This window comes from Sapajus apella, unplaced genomic scaffold (genome assembly GCF_009761245.1).
Source record: "Sapajus apella isolate SASKATOON/1434 unplaced genomic scaffold, GSC_monkey_1.0 scaffold75, whole genome shotgun sequence".
NCBI classification, from domain to species: domain Eukaryota; kingdom Metazoa; phylum Chordata; class Mammalia; order Primates; family Cebidae; genus Sapajus; species Sapajus apella.
In genome coordinates, this window is record NW_022437015.1 from 989,031 (window position 1) to 1,008,891 (window position 19,861).

A 19,861-nucleotide genomic window follows, 5' to 3' on the forward strand; every position below is an offset into this window, starting at 1 on the left:
TGTTTCCATAGCCTTTTATAATGCATATATGATGCTGTGAACAGAAATAAATTATTTATACAATCAAATTAAAAAAGAAAGAAAGAAGTGAGACCAGGCACAGTGGCTCCCACGTGTAATCCCAGAACTTTGGGAGGCTGAGGCAGGAGGATCAATTGAAGTCAGGAATTCGTGACCAGCCTGGCTAACATGGCGAAACCCTGTCTCTACTAAAAATACAACAATTAGCCATGCGTGGTGGCTCTCGACTGTAATCCCAGCTACTCAGGAAGCTGAGTGCAAGAGAATCGCTTGAACCTGGGAGGCAGAGGTTGCAGTGAGCCGAGATGGCACTACTGCACTCTAGCCTGGGAAACAAAGTGAGACTCCATCTCCAAAAAAAAAAAAAAACCAACCAACAAAAAAACTTAGGGTAATTAGTGTGGTTAGGAAGGGATAGTGAGACATTGTAATATCAAAATACCAAGTTTTCAAAACAGTATATTTTATTTTACAATAGCAACCAACTCCCCAGTTTGCTTCGGTTTTGACATCTAGATGGCTTAAGATTGCTTTTTGGTGGTCACACATGCTGAACAATGTTTTTCAGTCTTCAAAACTGCAAAGATTCAAAAGAGATTCTGCATTTCATATCAGTTCACAAATTCAAGAGTCTTCCATTTCCATTTATCTTAGCATTCTGGAATAAATTCTCTTTGAGGTTGAAGGGCAGTGATGAAGCCACTTAATTCCTTGTGTCTGCATAAAAGCATATTTATTTATCACAACTTCATTTATGTGAATAAAGTACATGATGATAAAATGTTCTTATTCTTGTTTAATCAGTAGTGGTAGTGATGCCAGAAACTGTGAAAGGAAGGCTTTTTAGTTACTTTCTTCTTTCCATTTTCCAATAATGCATTCCCCATCCCCACCTGAAGAAAGAGATGTTACTGAGTCCAGCTGATACCACACATTAAAAGACAAACATTAATATTTCAAATCTGATGTCTAAAAATGTATAGAATGGAAACTAGAAAATTTCAAGCCCAGATTCTCTTCAACCTTGCTCCCTCCACCAATCATACTTTGACATTTATCAATTTCCTTCTCCACTTATGGATGTAATTGGCTTGCCATGGAAAACTACAGTTTAGATGCTTTGAAAGTATGTATGAAATACAATGAACAATAAAGTCTTCCTTTGAAGCAATTTTGGCTTCAGCTTTAAGACAATTTTACAGTAGAGGGGTCACACTGATTCACTTAATACATTCCATTCTTATCTAACACAAGGTTTATTTGATAAGCAACTGGACAAAAATAATTACTTTTCAAAAATGTGAAGCAAACTAGTGAGGACCAAGAATGTTGTTCTCATCTCAACAATTATCAGTTATTGGAACTGCATGAAACAATTTAGACCTTGAGCAGCTAATGTTCTTAAGGCCAATTCAGAACAAAGGAAGGCTGCCCTTAGAAATAGGTTTGACCTTTTCCTTCACTCTTCCTCCTGTCCCACCCTCTGTGAGTGATTTAAAAATGGAAAAGGTCAAAGCCCAGTCAGGCCTACATTTAGAGAACTTTTAAAAAAAATTTTCCTTTCAATTTTGGCCAATTATTTCCAATTTTTATTTTATTCTTAAAACTTAAGCATGGTAAAATGTTAAGCTGTTTTCATCCAGATATTATTCTACTATAAAATGCCCTTCTTGAGCAAATTTAATCACTAAAAAGGAGAACATTTCTAAGATATAAGTTGAGAAGCTGTTGCAAGAGAAATCATGTCTCCATCTCCATTCTGCTATGTGTTATCTGAAGACTATTTCTGAAAGAGATGTATCTAGGCAGTGTATGTATGTGTCAGCACGTAAAAAGTAAAAAACTGAAGACAGACAAATCTTGTAAATGCACTTCAAAAACCAACTGTGCCTCAAGTATAGGTGGGTTCCCCAAGGCTGGTACCAACGGGACTGGGGTTTGGGAATTAGTTGGTCATCATCCCTCCTTCTGCCCAGCAGTGGTCAGTCATTTTTCATGAGGGATGGGCTAGGAAAATCAACTGTCTTATAAGGAGAGTTCCTGCATCTTAAGGAGCAAGCTCACTACAAAAACCCAGCTACCTGCTTATTGTAGTGGCCAGAGTGGTAGAAGAGATATGGAGTAGGAATTAAACAACATAATGTTATTTAGGGACTAAGCCATGCCCCTAACAAGAAAGCAGGCCAAAAGGAAAGCACCAGGCGTTCTCTGGGAACATGCATTTTTTTTTCCCCATGTCTCTGGGGCCAAATAAGAACCTATCAAAAACCTTATACCAAGTACTATTGGCACACAAATATATTTGTAGAATGAATGAATAAATTAAAACTAATAATAAACTAACCTTTCTCCTATATTCTAGTCTCCAAGCCAATTAATAAGCAAATGTCTTTTGGTCATGATCTTTTTTGTTTTCTGTCTAGGATTTAACACAGTGGTTGACGTAACAGTGACTTCTGTTTGATGTAGAGTATCACTTGTGCTTTTCTTGCATCTCCGAGTCAGAATAAATACCTTTTGGAGCAGATATATTTCATTTAGCATTTAATATCATCTTTATCAATATTCATATGAATGAAAAAATAAAAAGCCCTCTTATTCCGACTCTACAGAGCATGCCAAAGAGTCTGTTTAATTTTTCCTTAGCATCGAACATACCACAGCCACTCAATGAAGTTTTTTCTCAAATAAAGAAAGAAACACAATCTCTTATAGAATTTGTTCTTATGTTTCCACCATAAGATGAGATAAAGTGCATTTTGGTTTGGGTCTTTAAAGCACTTAAGAACAGCATTTTATTCAGTTTTAATAAATTTTTACTAAATATGGTAAATGTAAAAAAATCTTTTTTGTTGCTCAAATGTCTTCCTGTCTCTAAGCCAGGTCAATGAGCAAATACCTTTAAAACTAGTTGTTTAATCTTGAACCATTTAACTGTAATAAGAACAGAATGTTTAATTAATGAATTAAACATTAACAAACCCTGAGCCCTTTTATCAGTTTCCTGGCTTCAAACTAAGCCAATGAGCAAGTGATTTGAGGGATTCCTGAAACTAAGAAAAATGTCTCTTTATTTTGAAAGAAATTTGCCTTTTTCTTTTTTTTTTTTAATCTCAAAGGCAATTGAATGGGTCTTCTGGGCCAGACCTATTTAATTTGCTAATTTACCAAGCATAATGCCTTGCAGAGACTAGGCACTGAAATATTATTTACACAATCAAACCAAAGATATATTTTCTATCTTCAGCTGTCAGTGATCTCTTATCCTCAGGACCCAGAATGGTATATTCCACATAAAAGGTGCTTTTTTTAATCAAATAAATAAAAAAGCAAACCTGAGGCCTTTATTTTTACTCCTTTACTGCCTGTAAGACAGGCCAAGGTGGGTCTAATTCATTTCCATCACCAGCATTTAAGAAACTGGATGGAAGACGACAATATCTTGCTTTTTGCAAAAAATTTCCATCTCTTCAGTCAGGCCAGGGAGCATGTATCCTTCTGGACAGGACTTTATTTCTCTACTTAGCTTAGTACGCTGCCTTATACAAGTCCATTTATCCCATGTTTTCATCACTAAATAAGCCTGTTAAGTGACTTTTGGTCTGGATCTCACACCTATTAATTACTTCATTTCCTTCTGTGAGCACTCCATAATGATAATATCATTTTTATATCCTAGAACATGTAGTTCTGAGCCCCACAGAAAGTAATCACCATTCAGTAAACCAGTAGTTCATTCCTATCTGTATAGAACTGTAGACTTTGTAAATTTACACGTAAGTTTCTGTTGTACGTTCAATAATGATAATCAATTTTTGTGCCCCAGTTCTTATCTCTAAGAATAAGACTGGTCAATGATCACTCAGCAGATATTGCTTATATATGGGTGGCAGTTTAGAAATTATAAATTGATTTTACACATATTTTCTTCTGCTACCCAGAACACAATAAAGATGGTTTATCTTTGCATTCCCCATTGCCTAGCAATGAGATTGGCACACAATCGTTAACTACTATACTTCAGACAACCCCTTGCATATGAATATTTAAAAGTTAATCATTGTTACTCAAAATTTCCTGCTTTATTTGCACAATGTAACAACTATCATACAATTTTATAAACCTGGTACTCAGCACCAAGTGAGAAAATCAATAGTTACATTTATATGGTGTCTTAAGAGTTCACAAAATGCTAACATAGGTATTGCCTTATTTTTGGCTGTGGGTAAATGAAATATGATAAATTTTCAGTGCCTTTAACAGTGAGTTAACATAGTAGGCAATGAAAATTGATCCGTTTAACAGGTATTTAAACCCTTAATTTGTATAACTACTTATAGAACCCTTCTCATTGTGGTTTAAGTATACAATGAGAATTTTGTAGAGACAATACCTATCTTACAGAAGACTTTTGGTCTGGATCTCATATCTATTGCTTCATTTCCTCATTCTATCTCCTCCCGGGTGACCTGGGAAAATATACCAGTAATAATTTAACTTGACCTCACCACTAAAGTCTTCACTGTTTAAGCAGTATCTCATTCCTTACATCGAAATAGTATAGAGGATAAATTTTCCTCCTATTACATAGGAGAATTAATCTTGTATTTCACAGAACCCAAAACAATAGCTGGTATGTAAGAGGCAGTTAATATTCATTCATTCATAAATATGTAGCCTACTGACATTTGTATTGTGCTTTAGTTTACAAAGGACTTTAATATGCACCTTTCTGAAACTTTTTGCTCTATGAGAACATTTTTTCCCCTTTGTGATCTCTAGTGCCCAGAATGGTATCTGGCACACTATAGGTGACCACAATAAGCTTAGTCCCTTGTTTTCAGTATATTTTAAAGTTTAAAAGCAGCTTCCATGTGTTTTCATTTCTGATACCTGGAATACTGCATTTTTAGTCAAAATCACCAGAGCAGCAGAAACAAATTAGCCTCAAAATACATACAATTTATTCATTTATCAAACACTTAATTCTAGCATCTGCATAGCACTAGATCTTTTTGAAAGAGCACTTTTTCTTGCTTTCTCCTTTCTTTGTATCCACAATGATTATCACAATAGAATACAAGTGCTTTATAGTTTACAAAGCACATTCACTATTTTTCTTCAGGTCACCTGGATGTGATCACAAATCACTGCATTTTTAGTGCCTAGCACAGGACAGACATAGAAAAGGAAATCAGTAGTAGTCAGACATTTTCTCTGAATAAAACAAATAATACATCAGGGGGTGGGTAAGCTATGAACAGCAGGCCAAATCCAACTGGCTCAAAAGCTAAGAATGATTTTGACCTTATGAAAAGGTTGTTTAAAAAAAGAATATGTAACAGAAACCATATGGCCCACAGTCTAAAGTATTTATGATTTGACCACTTACAGAAAAACTGAGGACCCCTGATTTACATAATGCTTCACAACTTACACTGCACTTTCAAATGTTAACTGTGCATGATTCCCAATACACTATTAAGGAGCACGCCTTGTTTTTTCTCTGTTTTACAGTGCTTTCATATACATTATCAGTCATTTAAATCAACTTCCCACATAAATGGGAAGAAAAAAATCAAGGAAAGTATTAAATGTGCTAAATAGTCCGAGGTTTTCTCATCTTTAAGTCTAGAGATGGGTATTAAACCCAGGAGTAGGGTTGGCACAGTCCACCAAATTATTTGGCCACTACTATGAGCAGGGAGTTCAGGCTGTCTCTTTGGGACCTCACTTTGTCCCAGGTCCAGTCACCGTTTCCATAACCATCACTAGAAATCCCACATCCCAGGAATCCTGCTCACCTAAGCTCAAAGAAGGAAGCGGTTGCTGGCACGTGCTTCTCAGAAGTCTGGCACATCTGTGTATTTCTTGTCTAATTCTTCTCATTGACCTGGAGCATCTCTTCACATTTTTCTCTAGAGAGCCTGGCACATTTTTTCCCCAACAACCTGACCATTTTATCTTCTCATCAGTCTAGGGCTTCTGAGATTAAAAGGGAAGACTGAAATATAATATCACCTATATGAATGCTTGCTCCTGAGGGGAATAACAAAAGCCAGATTAGATACTGACTCGATTTTGGTATCTCTCTCAAGTGGAGTAGATGTGAATAGAAACAGAAGTTTACAAAACACTAAAGCCTAACAAAGAGGTAAAAACTGTGATTTAAAACTGGCTCCAGACTGGCCCAAGCATAATACTGTCAACCTAAAGATATGTTCCTTTAAGGTAACTGGCAATATCAAAAAGTACATCTCAAAAGAATCAAGCTTAAAGAGAAACAGGAGAACTGGAAATATCTAAGAGTAAGAAGTATAACAATAGAAAAGAGGTGGTGTTTAGGGTTCTCATCTTGGGATTTCCCCGGGTCTTCAAGCTTCTATTCTTCCTTGGTTCTGGGTCATGGGCCTCCAGATTCTGGCCTTTAGTCTTGAGATATCTGTTTCACTTGGGTCCTCTATCCATCTAGGTAGGCTTTGTGTCAGGAACCTTCCATCCTTGGGTTGTAGGTCTTCCACCTACAACCTGGGGCTAATCTTAGGTCTTCGGCCTTGTGTCACAGTCTCAGGCCTTCCACGTACGTGTCATATTCCAGGTCTTAAGCCTTCTAACTCAAGACTTGAACATTCCATCCAACTCAGGCCTTCTGTCCGATCCAGGCCACCCTCTGTTTCCTTGGTTCTTGAGGCTTTTGTTGGTTTCAGGACAGAGGCTTCTATCTATCTTGGAACATGGGCTTTCCATCTTAGTCTGAGTCTCAAGTTTCAAACCATCTGTCTTCTACTTTGGGCCTTCTATCCATATGAGCCTTTCACCTTCTGTCCTACTTGAGTATTGGGTTTTACTGCAGTCTAGATTCTATGGCCTTGTTTTGGTCTTGGATCATCTCACACGGCAGCCTGGCATATGGAACCACTCCATAATGCTTACTTCTGATAGCCAATGTTCTGTACCTATCAGGCAGGGGTTAGGAAGCCCCTCTGCCACACATGACACACACACATGTACACATGCCCACATATGCAAAGAAATATTTAAGGAGAAAAGAATACATGAAATCAAAGAGAGGGAGACAGACTCATGATGAGGCTGAAATACTCAAAGGTGAGTAGAAAGGGAAGAAGCAGAGAAGAAACACAAGCAAACAGAGATTAATACTGAAATAGAAAATCACAAACAGCAAGAGACACGGAGGAACACAGGGGAGGAAAGAGATAAAATAGCCCAAGAGAGGCAGAAAGGAAATGCAGAAATAAGAAATGTGAGATTAAAAAGTAGAAACAGCAGAAAGGAGGCCAGACTCAGAAAAAGGTGAAATTTACAACAAATAAGGGGAAGGGATAACAAATAGTCACAGTTCATGAAGAGAAAAAAGAGGTAGGCAGAGAAAGGAGAGGTTGGCAGAACAAGAAACGGACAAAAAGCACAAAGCATGTGACCCAAAAGGAGACATGAAATAAAGCGTGAAAGAACAGCCACATCTAGGAAAACAAAGAGAAACAGCAACAAAATGAAAAACGAGACTTATGTCTAAGACAAGGCACAGACCACTCTTTGTGAACAAGAGAAAATGAGGCAAAGGCACACATGAAAGAAATTAGCAAGAAAAAACACGGAAATGGGTAAAACACACTTTAGATAGAGAACAAACAACAAAGACAAGGAAGAAATATAGAGAGACAAAGAAGAAAGAGAAGAAAGAACAAAGATAAAGAAATACACACGAGTGCAAGAGATAAGCAAATGCAGGCATTCAGAGGTAGTAAGCAGCAGAAGAGACAAGACACTGTGAGGGGCACAAGAGGTATGAAAAGCATCACAAAAGGTTAAAAAAAAACAAAAAGTGTCATTAGTAATTATAATAAGCTATTATTACTACCAACACTACTTATACTACTACAATAATAATAATTGTAACAACCACCAACACCAACACAGATGTTCTCCTATTTACAAACTTTTACCTTAGGGATTTCTTACATAGAACCAGAGCATGCCAACTCTACCTGGTACCTGATAGTGCTAGTGATCACTTATATTGCATGAAATGAACTTATGAGTCTTCTTGGATTAGCTTTTACTTGCCATGTGCCAGGTACTGCACTAGGTGAACACTATACATACATGATTTCATTTAACACTCACAAACAGGTAAGTCTATCAGAGACTTTAAAACACACAATGTGTGCCTCTTAACATTCTGTTACAACTATTTACTAGGATTTCTGGAAGAGCCAAGTGGGATGTCACAGATGACTAAATATTTTCATAAAGGGCTCTTTGATAGGACTTGGTCAATCCCTTCCTTTAGCATCACCTTTCCCCAACTCTTTAAAAAACTGACTTCATTCTCACACTTTTATAATGGCTACTTCAGAGTTTAGTTTTCTTTTCACACTAATCTTAACTGACGATAAAGTCTCTCACAAATGGAGATGAGAAAGGGTTACCCTTTCCGCAGAAAGTGGAAATTGTGTTTTAAGCTTTTCAATGTTTAAGGCTCTAAGAATGACAGAGGGCCTATACAGTGAAGACGTAGAACACACAAGCAAAGGCTAAATTATTCTGTGATACAACTGGTAAGAAGACTGTAATGTCTTTGAGCTGCTTCAGTGAACCCAGTCGGTAACATGGAAGACTGGTCATCTTCCTATCTCACATTTAGCCCCATTTAACATTAGACCAACACACCCTATCCAACACTGGCTCCCAAAAAACAGCTGTTTTAACAGTTCTGAAGTGATCCTCACAGGAATGCAACACCAAAAACTTACTTCATTCCACTATCCTTAAGTGCTCGAGTGCCAGGCATGTGTGTTGATCTTCAGGTAAGAAGGCTGACTTCTTTCAGCATGTTCAAGTTTCTTGGACCTGTTGAAGACCCAGCTCTCTGCACTGCTTGTAGGAAGGATAATGATTTGGCAAATAGGAACGATGAAGAGCTATAAAAAAACATCAGATAAACCATGTAAATGCCGTAAGTATTGAATACTGTGCTAGAGTTACCTAAGATTCAAATTAATAAGCAATAGAAAATGTTTCCACAGAACTTTAAAACCTATAAAGTCAAAATTTTCAGGTCTTTAGAGAGAAAATTTCCTCATTCAAAGAACAGAAAACTGGCATAAATGGGAAAATATCTTGTCAAGTATCACTTGATGAGTCACTAGAGACACCACCACCAGTCATAGCCTTATACCTTTAGTTAACAACTAGAATCCTGTTTTAAGTGCCAATCAGCTAGAAAAGAATCCCTTTAAATGATTAATAACTGAGATCACAAAAATAAACAATAGATATGAGAGGAAAAATGATAAGGTCTTTTCAATGTTTAAGGCTCACTTCAATGTTTTAGGACCACCTCAAGTTTACTTTATTTAAGTCTCCTGGTTCAGGACTAACAAAACACAGCCATAGAGCAGCATTTCCAAAACTCCTAACATTTCTCTTTGAGATAAAGGTGAATCACTCTGGGGGGCAAATATTCTCACAATAAGGAAATTCACATAGGTTGTTTAACATTTCAGCTAATATCCAAAAATGAAAAAGAAAATTCACATAGGGTACTGGCCTTAGGAGAATTTTCCTAAAGATTCTGAGTACAATAGATCTTCCTAGATAACTCTCAACTTAGCTTTCTAGTTCCTAGGCTTCCTAACAATTTCTGTTAGTAACTTTCTCTATTTCTAAATCTACAGGTCTTTCTAGTCCATTATAATATTTCATGAGTTCTTACCCATGAAAATATTTCATGAAATTTATACGTACCCACTCTTTATGAAAAATGCTGGGCAAAGCCTGTATGATCAGGATTTACTGCACTGAATGAGTCACCTTTATTTGCCAGTCCTCACTCGATAATCAGCCTCTCCCATCACTGATATAGAGAATATAGGTTCCTGGTTCTTTAAGCTCCTGCCTGATGACAGATAACTTTGTGCCATTTTTAGTCAGATGCCCTTTTCCATTTATGCGGCCTCCATGAATCAGTAACCATAGCATAAAAAGACATACCTCTCACTTGTTGTGTTGTAACCCATGGCATCCCAGGCCATCTTGAAGTATGTAAATGACCAGCAAAGTTTTTCTGTAAGGCTTTAAGAGAGACTTTGGAGACCAGATGGAACAGAATGATTTGCCCATGTGATCAGTGTCACTGATGTGACAGTTGTCCATGTTCTCCTAAAAGAAAGAACAATTTAGCTGTAAGCCTCTACCACATGCTATAGTCCCACTCCATACACCCAAACACATACAACCTGCTACACTCTTTACATAATCACTTTAACCAATCTCACACCCAGTTGCTTCCCAGGTTAGTTACGAAGCTGTCTTTACCAAATCATACGCAGGATAATAATGAATACAACCTCAGTGAAAAGCTAAATGCAATGTATACTGGAAAACAAAATCAAAATTAAGACTACTGATTATGCTTTTAGGGACAGCTTACGCACCTTGACATGTGGTGGTTGTCTTTGAGACTTTATCTTCCTATCTGGGACCAGGAAAGTATCTTGACAGAACCTCATGACCTAGGGTTGTTGCCCAGTGGTAGTGAGCTTTTCCCCTGGAGGATCCTCATGCCCCATCTCCACCTAGGGATCGTCAAAGGGAATGGGTCACTAACACTGTATAAAGCAACAAGCCTATTCTTCTGAGGAAGATCTGAAAAAGAGACAAAAGAAAAAGTATTGAAATGTAGTACACTGGGAAAGTCTGTCCGAATGGGCAACTAGTGGTTGAGTTCAACCACGTTTACCCTTTTCTTCATGTGGATTGAGGAGTGGACATTTACAGCTGTGCCGAGCTGTTGTATTCTAGCTACCAGCCTAGCAAAAGAATTCTCCTATTCGTCACAGCTGTATTCTGTATGCTTTCCCTCATTTCCAAGAGCAATTTAGAACTGAATAATTACCAATACTTCCATGCTGCATTTTATTCTCCAGTCTTTATTAATGAGCGATCCTCTAGAGTGTGGATTATTAATGCCCTTGTGTTCTAAGCACAAAATATAATGGGGGGGGTGTCAAGAAATCAAGAGGTTGAAACTAATGGAAAGAGAAGCTAATGCTTTCTCAACCAAGAGAGTCATGAAGCTACACAGAAAAGGTCCAGTGTGGTCTAACCCTATGAATTCTGTAAGAATTCTCCTCCATATTGCCTCTGGCTTCTTTTATAAAGCACTATTTTAAGAACTGAGCAATCCACCTCAATCAAAGTGCCTGTCAGCTAGTTTTACAGCATTCTTCTCTTTTAATTTGTACTTTAAATAGTGCCATACCATAATATTGCCAAGATAAAGAGAATTGTTTTCTACACAATCCACATGGTAACATTTCTTCAACAACCTGTATAATAGGGCACCACCAAAGTTCTAGGATATTCGGAGAAACCAAGAATGGTCACAAGCATATCGAACTCCAGTTATAACAGCAGCTAAGCAAATCTACGCAGAAGGAAAAACAAGGTACAGAAGACTAGAGATTCGGTAAATTCCTTACACAGCTCCTCCTGGGCTCTCCTATTCCACTTTTTAACAATTTCAATTGTTTTTCAAGTTAAAATTTCAACTTCTTAAAACAAGGAAATGGCAGTGATAATGGAATTAGGCCTACCAAAACAGAGCTAACACAGATGAAGTTGGTATTATTCGTAAACAAATCCTGAGAACTTAATACCCTCCCGCCAAAGGAAAGTGGGAATAATTTAAGTCCACTAATCAAAAGGTGTTAAGTTCATTATCTCTCTTGCTAACTAGCTATGTGGTGAGAAAGGAAATAATTTATTGCTTTCCATCTCTCATTCTTCATTTATGAAATGGGGATCAAGTATGCTTGCGTTTACAGACCTCGATGGAGCCCAGCTCTGAGGGATAAATGAAACAGGCTAAACTAATTATGAAAAGTTAAAATGTACGTGTATATGCAAAAGAAAAAGTATAGGAAATGATGAAAACTGGCTCATGTTCTTTTCTTTCAAGAGACTAGGTCCCACTCTGCCACCTAGGCTGGAGTGCAGTGGCTAATCATGGCTCACTGCAGCCTTGAACTCCTGTGCTCAAGCAATGCTGCTGTCTCAGCCTCCAAGGTAGGTAGGACTACAGGCACACATCACCATGCCTGGCTAATTTTATTTTATTTTTTGTAGAGACAGGGGGTCTTGAACTCCTAGCCTCAAGCGATCCCCCTACCTCAGCCTCCCAAAGCCCTGGTATTACAAGCAGGAGCCACCGTGACCAGATGTGTCTGCTTTAAAAGGAGAGTAGTAGGAAGTTAAAGCCAAAGACAGAAGCCCTACAACAATAAATTCCCCAAAGTACCTTTTTCTCCAGGTGGTCGGCAACCCATCCAGGTAGATTAGCTGGAGCTTGGCCAGATTCTCAAAGGGAAAGATCTGCTGAATTTGGAGCCTCTTAAAGATGTTTGCAGTCTTCAGGTCTCACATACTCAGAATGTCCTTGAGAAGAAAGACAGGGCTCAGTAGGCTACCAAAAGCACCAGTTGGATACCAAAAGTGTTACAAAAACCCCAACAAAAAAACCTAGAAAGTATAACCTGAAGCATTAAGACATAAGTATACCTTGTCTCTACTTTCTAGCCTGCTTGATTTCCCTAAGGTCCTGTAATAACAAGCCCTGGCGGTATCGCGTGATGATTAGACAAGAAATAGAACTACATGAAAATATGGGTCAAACCAATATCCACCTTAAGGACTGACACTAAATTTGTGGCTAATGGTCATCCTGTTGCTGAAAATACTTCAAGATTCAAGGTAACGTGGCAATTGCTACTACTACCTAGAGGTGCAATTGTCTTCATTGTTTTTAATAATTGGCCATCTACCGTTACTAAAGCATAGGAGCTCACTAAAGCGGATCTAAGCCAAATTTGTAGCCTTGAAAGCACTTTGCATGGTGTGGTGTGGTGTTGAAAAGCACCCGGTATGTTAAACCTGAGGACCTTAAATGAATACAGGCTTCTAGATCCCTGATCAGGGATTACTGTATCATGAGGAAACCTTTATGGCAATACCAACAGGAATATATGGAAGATCACTTATTCGACTCTATTCTCTTGCTAAGATGTCTAGTAAGGCTAAACTGTTCTATGACGTTCTCAACAGGACCAGAACAAGCTTCAAAATATCTTGCCAACATCCTTGTCTATCCTAATTTAATCTAAGATTAGATACTTCACTTCCAAATGCAGGCTTCCAGTTAAACATGGCTGTTCATACATGTTTATGCATTTGTTCTACTGCTTCCTGAAACTCCATAAATCAAGTCAATGTGCACTCCATGTGCAAGCAAATTTACCTAAAGAAATTTTAAATCAATGGATCCTAGCTCAAATTCATTTATACACTGGAATCTAACGGAAACAACTATTCCAGTCTCCCCAGATCTTCTTAACCATATTTATGGAGTATCCTGCTTCAGCATCAAAGCCTCTAGCTTTGCCTGTTACTATGGTAATGACATAATCAAGGAGCATTCCCTTTCCCTTAATGGGAATCTAAGGCTAGAGAAAGTGGTCACATTTTGGAACTGATACAGAACCATACGTTTCACTAGGGTTCAATATTCACTGACAAGAATTTTAAGAATCTGTCACTTTGCAGTCCAACAAAATATCATAGTATTATGGAGATAATAATCAAGTGGTATCGCCAGCCATCTGGTTCAAATACTCCAGCACCAGACAGAATCATCACAGCTAGAAGTGATAATTAACAATCACACAGGCCAGGTGCAGTGGCCTATGTGATCCTTGTGGATCACCTGAGGTCAGGAGTTTGAGACCAGCCAGGCCAACATGGTGAAACCCCGTCTCTACTAAAAATACAAAAATCAGCCAGGCATGGTGGCAGGAGCCTGTAATCCCAGCTACTCAGGAGGCTGAGGCAGGAGAACTGCTTGAACCTGGGGGGTGGAGATTGCAGTGAGCCAAGATCGTGCCACTTCACTCCAGCCTGGGGGAAAAAGCAAAACTCCATCTCAAAATAATAACAGCATAATTCAACATTTTCATTCTCTAAGGAAGCTGGCAATCCACAAGATGAAACTATATCAATGTTATACAAATAGTAGGTGGCCAAGTGATACTTAAAGCCATGTCTTCCCTCAATTCAGACATCTTTTAAAGCTCTGGGGTTTGTGCATGGATTCTCAGGGGGGTATGGGAGCTTGCTACAAAACTTTTACAATACTCTCATTTCACTGGAAGGATAGTCTAGATCAGCTATATGACTACCTCATAATATAAGAACACATTGCCGGATTAGCGGCAAATGATCTAGTTTTGTTGCCTGGGGATTATAGAAAAGAACAGGAGCAAACAATATATAAATGTGTTTTGTGCCAAATGAAAGTCAAATAGCATTGCTATGTGCTATAATAGCAGGATTTCAAGCAGTTTGAAAACCACAGTTTGGTGAAGTACATGAACACAGCGTGTGATAGTATAGACATGCCCCTCAAAAGAAGCTATAAAACCGTAATAGTAGTACCATATTAGCATTTTAGTATCTGTTAACTACGAATTTGTACATCTGCTATGTTTTACAGTTGCATTATAGATCTATATATTTCTTTCCAGGTTTGCTCATACACTTTAACAATTATTCCCACAAACCTAAAGGGTGCATAATATTTTTCTTTTACAGAAAACATTTAATCAAATATAGCAAAATATTAATTGTAGAATCTAAGTGGTGGTTATGTAGGTGCACACTGAATAATTCTTTTCTTGAAAGAAAACCTCCCTACTATCAAACTTATAGACTTGAGAAACACTGTCTCTAATACTTAATATACAACATTAAAATTATGCTCGACACAATTTCATGTTGCTAAATTGCTGATTCATATGCAATGCACGTGGCAATGCTGTTAATCAGAGCACTTTTTGCATCAGCACACCAACTTTCTTGACTAAAACTGAAAGGTTAAAAATTGCATTTGGGTTACAATTGCCAAAGAAGGCATCTACTCCTTGGGTCTTAAATAGGCTCTTTGAAAGGCTAGCTGAAGGTCAGTAAATGGACCTTTCCTATTCCACGTGTGAACATGCCTTTTCCCTCCTTTCCCACCTCCAGTATTCTCAGGGTCCTTTAGCTCTCATAAAAAAAACTGAAAGAAGAAATGCACACCCAAGGAACAGCGTACCTGGTGATATCAGAATAATTTAATCTGAAAATCAATTTTAAAATGTGGATTGAAGAAAATTCTGGTTAAGATAAAGTTTGTTTCTGCAACCTGTTTTAAGTTTCAAAACTAGCAGAAACATTTAGGGTAGAAGGGTCATTTGTAGTTTCAAGAATACCCTACAGCTAAACTCTCCCTAAACTTAACCATAGAAGCAAATGTCAAACACTCATTACTCTAATATTAACAGAAAAATTTCCCAACTAAGCCAGGTTTCTCACTGTAAAAATGAGAGGTAACAGATAAGGAAGGAGGTGAGGCTATAATGATCTATGTGGCAATGATTAGAGTTGGAGATGTAGGTATAAACACATTTAGTTTACTATAGATACAAATGGTTATATATATTTATAGATTTGTGCATATATACAAGTGAGAGTGCAAACATATATCTCTTGCTCTTGTCAACTGAAAAAGTCTTGAAGGAATGACACTCCAGGAGCAATGAGCACACCTAGCACTCACTTCTTGATTTCTAATATCATTCTCCAATAAAAGGTAACAAGGTTCCTCGGAGAAATACATCATTCTAGGTCCAGGCAGGAGATATGCAAATGAGCCTGGAGCATCTTGTAGTGCCAAAAATAAGTGCTCAAGCAAAAAACCCACTTTCATGGGGTTATATCAAAGCCAACTGAAAGAACTCCCAATGGCCAAAGCTGTATTAATTTGAACAGAATAAAGTAAAATTGTATTATGACCCAGAGTATAAAATATCCATGAGATCATACTGATATAAAAGACTGAATAAACACATATATTGTGAAGAAAAGACATCCCATGCAAAAGAATTCCAAATAATTTATGTAAATACTCTTCCCTCCGAGAAGTGGAAGATAATTTCCCATTCCTTAAGTGCTGGCTGCACATAGTGACTTCCTATGTGAAGAGTACAGTATGGAAATGGAAAAATAAAGGCTAATTTTATGATGGAGAAACCTGACAAATAGTACCTCATGTTGATAGTATGTACTCTTGATAAATGGCACTCTACCTTTGTAGTCTTCCTCCTAAAGACTCATAAACCCAATCTAATCATGAGAGGAACATCAGACAAATTCAAATAGAGAGAGACATTTTATAGAACACTGGACCATTAGTTCTCAAAACTGTGAAGTTCATCAAAAACAAACAGTCTGAGAAACTGTCATTACCAAGAGAGCCAAAGGGGGCATGACTACTAAGGACACATGCAACGTGGTATCTTCAATGGAATCCTGGAACACAAAAAGAACATTAAGGAAAAACTAAGGAAATATGAATAAAGTATGGACTTTGGTTAATAATAATGTATCAATATTGGTTTGTTAATCGTGACAAACGTACCAAACTAATGTAAGATGTTAACACTGGGAAAAACTGGGTGTGAAGGACACAGAAACTCTATCTTCAGAATCATTCTGTAAATCTCTACACTGTTCTAACATTAAAAGGTTATTTTTTCCAAAAATCTCCCAACCAAATGTTGAAGACGTTTAAGACATAGTTTTTTAAAAAGCAAGCAAAATGGAACCTGAGAACTGGTAAGTCTATGTTCCAAACTTTGCTATAGTAGGTACCATCATTCTTTGCAGTAAGTCTTGGCCTAAAGACTTACTCTTTCTTTTCTGTTTATATGGGTTTGTAATAGGTAATTTTGATGTTAAAATATACAAATTACCAGGTATCCATAATATAAAAAAGTTGTTTTTAAAAAAACATTGGCAATTAAGCTTTGTTTTTGTACATAGCAGATTTCCTGGAAAGAAGTCGTCAATCTGCTGTAATAAATAAGTCAGTGAGTAGCTGATTTTCAGTCAGGGGAGACCTGTAAGGCTGGAAAACTTTAATGAGTGATTACATCCCAGCACTGTACCATGCCAATCACACTAACAACATTCTATAAAATATACTATGCCAATAATTTTCAAAGTTATGGGTAAAGTAACCTAGATATTTTATAATGGGACCTGGTAAAGTGCAGTGATATTTCAGTCATATCCCTATTTTTAAATTATTATAAGCATGTTATTAGATTATGCAATAAGAGGGTATTATTTGGTGTACTACATAACCTCTCATATTTCTGGGGACACTAGAAGAACAGCATTGTAATTGGTTAAGGGAAATACTTTAAGTCTACCCATAATAAAGTCTAGCACTGGTCAATTTTCTCCCAATCCAGTCTTTAAGACAAGACAGAGGAAGTCATTAGCCCTGTTTAACTATACATATCATTACTTTTTGACATCCAAACTTATAAAGTTTGGGGGAACATTAGCTCAGTTCAGATATAATCATTAGTTTCTTTCTCTTTAAGCTGGTAACAGATTTTCCCAGGATGCTTTCACATGTAAGACTGTTTTAGCAGTCAACAAAGGTCAACTCTTAATTCATTACTTTAAGACACAAAACTCCAATCCAGGTGTACATTTGATAACCAGGGCACAAACACCCTGAAAAGAAATTATGAATGCCTGATCACGGCAGCCCTGGGTCTCATAGTCGTCTGTAATTTTGGGAGGTGGCTAGAGAAATGGAAGTTGCAGAAAGATAAAGCTGAAAGGGGATATGAGAAAATGGTCAGAAAACTTCCTCCAGTCCTACATGTCAAGGTTTTATAAAGGGAAAAGTCAGAAAAGAAATTACAATAATCATTTAGAAAAATGTGGAAAAAAATGTTTATTAGTCTTTTGAAAATTTTCCGAATGACAAAATGTCACTTTCAGGGATTGAAGTATTTGATTTAAGCCCCTATCTTATTTCACTGGCAATCTCGAGATGGTCAGCCTGATGGTGATTTGAACCAAAGTGAGAGCCAGGACTAAAATCTAGGTGTTTCTGCCCAACACCGTAATGATTTCCTTCTGCATCCTCCATGAGAAAGCAAATTCCTAGATAGAAATCATGTATTTGGTTTTGCTATTTATTGCAGCACCTGGCACAATAACATTTGTTGGATTAACACAAGAATTATCTCTATTTTGAAGATGCCCACATTTCCAGAGCATCCCCTTTTATAACTGCTAGAGATTTTTCTTAAAGGTGGAAATTATTTCAAGCAATTAATTTAAATACAGCTTCAAGATTCACCTTTGGAAGCTATCTAGTAGAATCAATCCACCTAAAATCGAGCCATCCTTCTTCTTGAGCTAAGACACAGAATCATCTCTAAATTCATTTCTTTATAACAAATTCAATAATAATTATAGCTGCATGTTGACAATGAATGACAATTTAATTAGCAATAGAAGATTTCATAAGCATAGACCAGTGTTTCTCAAATCAGGGTGGTAACCCTGGGGGTTTGGGGTATATTCTCATGGATCCCCAAGTTCTGCATGAATTACACAAAACACATCTTTGGCAAAGACAATGTGAAATTGGAAAACATATTTACATTTCAAATAACTGTTAATTCAGTGTTCCTCAAAACATGTTTTTTTAGGATCTCAGAAAATTTTGTTCCTTTAGAAGGTGTTTCATCCTGAAACATTAAGTTTGAGAAACAATGGCACAGACCACGTTTCCAAGAAGGCTCAAAACCATGATGTTATCCCCAGTCAGCCAGACAATGTCGTTAAGCATCTGGAGAAGGGGGTAGGGGGCATGGAAACAAGCCATGAGGAAATAGGGATATGAATTAAAATGGGCTATAAGTGAAGCCAGTTCATTGACATAGTTCTTGTTGCTCCTGCTGCGACACATGAATGTGCACCAGAAAAAAAGTTTCAAATGTTATGTTAAACAGTTTTTCAGCTGGACCATTGTGTTTGTTTTACATTAAGGAGGCTAAGATTCTTTTAGCTTTGCAAAAGGTGGGAGGAAAGAGTGTATATAAACTACAGCATAAAGTAGACAAGGAAGGTCAAGGTTTTGACTTACACTTCTCCACTACCCTCTTGGCAAAAAGATTCCAAACTAAAAAAATGTATCTATGATATTCATTATCCATGATCATCTGTTCTTGGGCAGAAATGTAGCAAAATTGTGCAAAGAGCCAAAGTATTAGATTTATACCTTCAATCTCTGAACTTTAAAATACTCAAGCTTATGAGATTTAACAATCACTAATTTGCCAGCCTTGGCAAACACAATGGCTATGCCCTATCCCTTTAATCTCTTTCCATGGCTTCAAAAGAGGTAAAAAACAAATGACATTAAAATAAACCAACTAGACTATCAAGATGGCTGCAGTATTAATCCTATCTTGGCTTAAAGAGAAAAAGCAAACCCACTTCTTTAAGTTTATCCTATCAACTTCAAATCCTTGTGGGTTCCCTTCTTAAATCTACTACGTATGGTTCACACAAAACACCACTTGATTATTATTTTCTAAAGTTATTTCAAGTGTGCTTACATTAGCTCCTCAACAATACAACCATCTCAGGAATGAAATTATAAAAGACAATATCATTCCTACCCAGGTTATCAGTGTAACCTAGCATAGAGCTGGGTTCACAATATTAATTCTACAGTTTTGCTGGTTAACTCACATGTGCATATTTATGTATGCATCTATCTACATATACATATATATATATATATTGCAGATGAGGTGGGAAGAAGGAAAGAAACTTACTGGACCCTCTGACTTTTCTATAGGTGGCATCTAAGAGAAAGAAAATAGAATAGGAAAAAGATTACTTA

The 19,861-nt window shown here is 37.2% G+C and overlaps 1 long non-coding RNA gene across 5 annotated transcripts in view; it reads right to left on the reverse strand.

The window, feature by feature from the left end:
* Positions 1 to 463: 463 nt before the first annotated feature.
* LOC116532217 overlaps positions 464 to 19,861 on the reverse strand; it is a 31,423-nt gene continuing 12,025 nt past the window's right edge. For 2 of the 5 annotated variants that reach the window (XR_004260776.1, XR_004260772.1), the window contains exons 2-7: positions 16,387 to 16,449; positions 12,347 to 12,483; positions 10,482 to 10,692; positions 10,039 to 10,206; positions 8,716 to 8,966; positions 464 to 7,810 (exon numbers count right to left, since the gene is read on the reverse strand). This is a non-coding gene — a long non-coding RNA (uncharacterized LOC116532217). Of the gene's footprint in view, positions 7,811 to 8,715; positions 8,967 to 10,038; positions 10,207 to 10,481; positions 10,693 to 12,346; positions 12,484 to 16,386; positions 16,450 to 19,793; positions 19,824 to 19,861 lie in introns of all 5 variants that reach the window. The other 3 variants (XR_004260775.1, XR_004260774.1, XR_004260773.1) reach the window with 3 other exon arrangements.